Consider the following 6955-nt stretch of genomic DNA (forward strand, 5'->3'; position numbering starts at 1 on the left):
CGTTTTCCGTGAGGAATTTCGCAAAGGTTTCGACCGTTCTTCGACATTCTTCATTCGTTCTTCATCGTTCTTCGATCTTCAACGGGTAAGTACCTCGAACCAAGCTTTTCGATTCATTCTATGTACCCGTGGTGGTCCACATTGTGTTTCGTGTTTTTTTATTCTCGTTTTATTTACTTTTTATACCCCCTTTTGACGTGCTTAAGCCATTTTATTTAAGTCATTTCTCGCTTAAACTAAAAATAAAATAAATTTCCACTGATCATTTGAATTGTATTATCCGTTAACTTCGGTTAAAATGAATTCCGACCGTTCGGTCGTGCCGTAACCACGTTGGAAATAAAAAAAAAGAGGTAAAATAATAATATAATAATAAAAAAAAATATCTTTTAGTAAAATAAAGCGGAAAATCAATCATACATTTTTCTCTTCGAGATTTATCATTCTTAATCGAATTGACTAATAACTAAGGTGAAACTAAGGCTAAAATCAACTCGCCTAGTCAAGCTCGTCCACAAAAATAGGTTTTTGAAGTTTGTCATTTCAATTTCTTACTAAGTAAAATGGGTCATTTTTAAGGTCCAACGCCTTAAAATGATCACCTCTTAAGTAAAAAAGAATCACTTGATAAAAAAGAACTACGTAGGTCTGATTTCCTCATCGCAATTGAGGAATACGTAGGAGCAAAGGGAAACACCCTTGTCGACAACAAAAAGAGAAAAATATAAAAAGGGTATAAAGGATATAAAGACATAAAAAGGGAAAATAAAAAAATCAAAGTCATGTTTGCACATTCGATTAAAGGCTGTCGTTCCTTGGGACAGACGTGTGGGGTGCTAATACCTTCCCCGTGCGTAAATACAATTCCCGAACCTTTCACTTAAAAGTTCGTAGATCGCGTCTTTTCCGGTTTTTCCGACGTTTTCCTCAAATAAATGTTGGTGGCGACTCCGCGCGTACTCCTTTCGTGGAACACGCATCCCGCGAGTCACGCGTCGCCCTCCCGCCGAAGGGTTGGTTGCGACATGCTTTAGTAAAGAGACAAAACTTCCAATTGATCAGAGCAACATATGCTCTCTTTTTTTGGATGAAAAACAATGTGTCTATCGGGGAAGGAGAGCATGCCGATGAAATTTTCTCATAACCATAAATGAGATTTTGGATGGTAGCTTTTCGTTTCTAAATGACCATTTAGAGGAAATATTGGGTCCAACAAAAAATAGAAGAAAATCACTCAAAGTGTATCAATCTCCCACAAGTAAGTGTTTCATCCTAATTCCGAACCATAGATATGTCACGACTTGATTTTGCAAATCATTTCCTATCAAATCAAAGATTACATGCGTGATCATGGATCAATAGGACTTTTTCTTGGGAACGGTTTGTTTCTTTGTGGGAATTTTGGCTTCGAGTGTTCTTGGCCTTTTCCTTTTCTGTTTTTGTTTAGTTTGAGGTGAACAAGCCACCGACACACATGATTTTGGTTGGCAATCAAAGGGATAGGACCACTTTAGGTCATGGTTTCCTTTCTTTTTTGTTTACTTGGTGACAATTCTGTATTGTTCAGATATTGTCTGGTCCAAAGACCTTTCTGCATATTTCTTTTGTTTTCTTTCGATCCTTGATCGGGAATTTTCTTTCTTTTTTTGCTTTCTCTCAATCTTTGATTGGGAATTTCCTCTTTTTGTTTTCTCCCACTCTTTAGATTGGGAACTTTCTTTTTTGTTTTCTTCCAAGGGCAAGGATTGACATTCTCACCCTGGGTCAAGGTTTATGGTAAGTTGGGATTTTGGCTCAAGGCTTGTAGAACGGCTGGACATGATATATGTCAGGGTTTGGCCAGCGGTTTGGGGATAAAGGGGATGCCCCACATTATTTCCATGATACACATGCAACAATGATGATTAGGAAATTTTATGCAAAACTGGTCATGCATGCACCCATGTGGACACTCAAGCATCAAGTTTTTATGGTCATATGACACTAGGGCTCAGGATTCATTTTCTCTATTTAAGTCAACCCAATGTTTCCAAAATATGTTCTTTTATCAATTCATGCATTCATCTGAGTCTATTTTGGGCGTTCGGGAAAATTTTCACAGCATTCACCCTTCAAGTGTATTACACACATTTTCTTTCAAAAACTAGTTATGATCAGTGAATTTTTTTCCAAAGAAAAGCTGGAAGTTATCTCTTTCCAATAGCATGTTGGTTTTTCAGCTAGACAACTTATTTTTCTTTTTTCTCTCTTTTCTTCTTTTTCTTTCCCCTTTTTTTTTTAAGTTAGTATCATTTGTTTATTTCCTTTTTTTTTCTTTTTTTCTCTGAAACAGTTGTGCAGACGAGGGCACACACTACCTACTTACGTCTAACCACAAGGTAAACGAAAAAACGCACGAAATGGTAAGTCGCAAAAAAATAGTGACGAAATAACTGAGAGCCATAATGCCAAATTCTAGCAGAAACAAAAACAGTAACTGAAAACAGTAATGTTAGTAACAACATAGACAATAACAGAAAACAGTAATGTTAATAACAAAAAAACAATAATGGAAAACAGTAATGTTAATTACAAAAGTACCTTGACCTTGGTCACGTGGCTCCGCTCCCTCCCAAGAAACCGAGCAAGTCAGTCATATCTTCATCCATATGGGACTCATTTGGCTAACCGGGGGATCCTGCAGGCTCCTCCCCTGCCTGGGCATCGGGCCAGTCTCCAGGCCATGCGACCTCAGCCCCAAACTGCTCCGGAGTAGGGCATGCAAAAGGGGCGGAACCTTGCCCCTGCTGACTGAGGCTGAACCGGTAGAGACACTCATGTATCTACACCTGCCCACGGTGGTTGGCCACCTGCTGGCGAACCAAATGCTGTAGATAACGCTCCACGCCCAGTGACCCAGCTGGATCGGCCTGCCGAGGTGGTGGCGGTGCATCTGCAGCCTGATGTGCATCACCCTGCGCCTGCCTAGGCGTGCGGTACTTCTCGATGAAGGCCCAGATGATCGGCGGTCGGATTACTTTACTGCAAACAAATAAATGGTGTCAACAATCACCTGGCCCACGTGGACGCTCATCCGTGTCAGGATGGCATACACCAACTGGCACTTAGGCAGAGGGAGATCGGAGTTATGATCACTAGGCAAGATATTGCTGAGCAGTAGTCTCATCCATGTCTGGGTCAAAGTGGTCATGCTGGTGCGCATGATCCGCACCCGCCTCCCTGCAGCGGTCTGGGCGAAATCCTGCCCTGGTGTGCACAACAGCTGGGCAATGGCTTCCTCATCGAACCCATTGGCCATGCTCCTCCTCTGGCTGAACTCACACTGCTGGTCTTCCTCCAAAACTAGCGGGTCACCCAGGAACTAGCTGAGGGCATCTGCGTCAAAGGTAATCCACTGACCCCTCACCCATGAACGCATGTCTCGCACTCCCTCCTCTGTGGGCCATGCATTAGCATAGAACTCTAGGACTATCTCAGGGTCAAACTTGGCCATGGGAGTCACCAGCAGTGTCCAACGTCTGCGAGCTATCTCCTCCTGAAAGTCCGTATACTCATCCTCCCTGAGCTGGACACGCCTCTCCCTGTGGAACGACCATCCATACGAATTTTGAAAGGAATGCTTACATGTTAATGCGCGGGTTCTCCTAGGATATTCATACATTTATACCTATCTTTCCCTCGATGAACGACATCCTATAAGATACACCTACTTTCACTTTTTTTGTCATGAAATTCCTTACGCTATATGTCAAACTATCCATACATATTTTCCAAGGCATTTGCTGCCTACCTACCCCATTTTTTTGCTATATGTTCACATTTCATTCACATACATGTTCATATATTTGAGAGGCAACTTCATGTTATATATTTGCACATACTTACACTCATTTGAAAACAATTTCATGTCGCAACTTCATTGGAAAAGCAATTTTTGTACTACTCATTCACATTCTTGAAAGGCAATTTTATATCATATGTTCCTATTTTGAGAAGCATTTTCGTGCCATTTTCAACATATATGCAAATTTGCAAAGCATTTAGCTACCTATTCAACATACACATGTATGTGGTGAACAACATTTTCTCTCTATCTAGGTACAAGGAAAACATGGTGCAGCCCAAACCAAGTGTTGGCCTTAAGGGGAAATCTCACCAGCATGCCTTCTTGCATTTCAAAAAACAAAGGCTTGGGCCCCCTAGGCCTAAGTCATGTTTTGGCGTTTATCCTAACTTTCGCAAGCTGTCCGCATCCTAAAAATGGTAATCATACATACAAAAACCCAATCTAAAAGCCATATTCACAAACTTAGGTGAAAACACCATTGAGGCATTTCACCGAGGACTTGGTGGGCGCACTTTTTGGTACCAACAACAAGGGAATGGGGGCAATGTGGCTTGCCCCATCATTTCAGAACACAACCTAGGCCTAAGGCCATCCCCTACAACCCCCTAATTCAATGAATCAAAGCATAAATTTTCCCTAAATTGTCTTATGAAATTGGTCAAATCATGTATAATTTAAAGAGTAAAAGGCATCAATGGAAAGCTAGAAACCAAAGGATAGTGCACTTACTTGTATGGAATGGCAAGGACACTAAAATGGAAGCAAAAAAGCACACAATGGTGGCCTAGGATAAGAAAAAACCAGCAATCCCGTGAGTGCAACATTTTTTAAGTAAGGTGGAGAAGTTTCTTGGGGGAAAACTACACTCACCCTTTCTTTTTAAACCACTTCGTTCAGGGGGTGCTCGCCCAGGCGAGCTAACCCTGCATTTTTTTTTAATAAAACACAGGTACGCGCTCTCTATGGGTTGGCGTTCGCTTACTCGAACCCCCTTAGAGTAAATTAGACATCCGACCATCACCTTAAAGACACAACAATAAAAATAACTAGGAATTTAAAGGATACTAGGCTGCCTCCCAGCAACGCTTCCCGCTTGTCTAGAGCTGGACATGGGACGACGATCCGCTGATCATCGGCCTAGCCTCTACTCGCGTCCGTCCCTAAGTACCTGAAAGCAAGAAATGACATTGCACAGCAAATCATGGCCGCGTTACCATTTACCTCGATTTGTCTCTATCTTTGGATTTGGCTCGGTATTTGACCATCGCCTAAGATGATCCTGCTCCTGTCATAGGATAACAAATATGCATGTGTATGTGTATGCATGAGCATTTTCAAATGCAATAATCATTTTAGAGAAAGCTGGTCTGGTTCAGTTTCATTTAAGCGCTTGGGGCATCCCATGGACTGAGCGAAAAGGCTCAGGTTATCAAATACTACACATCTTTTAAAGCACAAAGCGAGGACCAGAACCTCAATCCTACGTTCTTTTCTTTTAAAAGACTGCGATGAGAAAATTACAGAGGACAGGAATCCCTGGGGGAAACCAAGAAGAACACACAAAAATAAAAACATGCAGCGACTTCCTCAATTGCCCCAGATCTTAAGCGTAGTATCGCTTGACAAAATCGGAGTTCACGGGTGATGGTAGCTCCTCGCCATCCATGTTGGCGAGCACTAGGGCCCCTCCAGAGAAAACCCTTTTTACAAAGAATGGCCCTTCGTAGTTCGGGGCCCACTTTCCTCTGTTATCTTTCAGAGCTTGGGAGACATTCTTCAGCACCAAGTCCCCTTCACTGAACCTGCACGTGCGTACCTTCTTGTCAAAAGCGTTCTTCACTCGTTTCTGATATAAATGCCCGTGACTCATGGCGGCCAAACGCTTGCCTTCTATGAGATTAAGCTGATCGAAATGTGCTTGGGCCCACTCTGATTCCTTTAATCTGGATTCCACGAAGATTCTTAATGACGGGACTTCCACCTCAAACGGTAGCACAACCTCCATTCCATATACCAATGAGAACGGTGTTGCTCCGATTGATGTGCGCACTGAGGTTCGATAACCATGTAATGCGAATGGGAGCATCTCGTGCCAATCCTTGTATGACACGATCATCTTCTGGATAATCTTCTGGATATTCTTATTGGCTGCCTCCACGGCTCCGTTCATCTTTGGTCTGGAGGGAGTGGAATTATGATGTTGGATCTTAAACTCCTCGCATATTTCCCCCATCATCTTGTTATTCAAGTTGGTGTCATTGTCCGTGATAATCTTCCTCGGCAAACCATATCAGCAGTTGATCTCCCTCTTAATGAACCTGACCACCACACTCCTGTTGATGCTAGCATATGACGCGGCTTCGACCCACTTAGTGAAGTAATCGATCGCCACTAGGATGAAACGGTGTCCGTTCGCAGCTTTGGGGTCTATGGCCCCAATCACATCTATTCCCCACATGGAAAATGGCCACAGTGAGAACAAGACATTCAGAGGCAAGGGCGGAGCATTGACATTGTCTGCAAACGTCTGGCATTTGTGACACTTCCTCACATGGAGACAACAATCGCTCTCCATGGTGAGCCAATAGTAACCCGCCCTAAAGATCTTCCTAGCCATGGCGTGCCCATTAGCGTGGGTACCGAAAGAGCCCTCATAGACCTCCCTCAGCATGTTCTCATCTTCCTTAGCGTTCACGCAGCGTAGCAGAACCATGTCATGGTTTCTCTTGTATTGTATGCTTCTACTCACGAAGAAGCCGACTGCCAATCTCCTCAACGTCCTCTTGTCGTTGTCGGAAGTCTCCGGTGGGTACTCTTTGCTTTCAACGTATCGCTTGATATCAAAATACCAAGGCTTACTGTCCCACTCTTCTTCCACCAGACAACAATGTGCGGGTCTGCCATGACACCTGAACTCAATGTACGGTAGGTCTCTGTGTGGTGTCAACTGGAACATGGACGCTAAAGTGGCAAGCGCATCCGCCATTTAATTTTCCTCTCGGGGAACATGATGAAAGGAGATCTCATCAAAGAAACCAGCCAATTACTTGATGTAGGCCTGGTAGGGTATCAGCTTGTGGTCTCTAGTTTCCCATTCCCCTCTCAGCT

Source organism: Glycine soja, chromosome 4, assembly GCF_004193775.1.
Source record: "Glycine soja cultivar W05 chromosome 4, ASM419377v2, whole genome shotgun sequence".
Taxonomy (NCBI): domain Eukaryota; kingdom Viridiplantae; phylum Streptophyta; class Magnoliopsida; order Fabales; family Fabaceae; genus Glycine; species Glycine soja.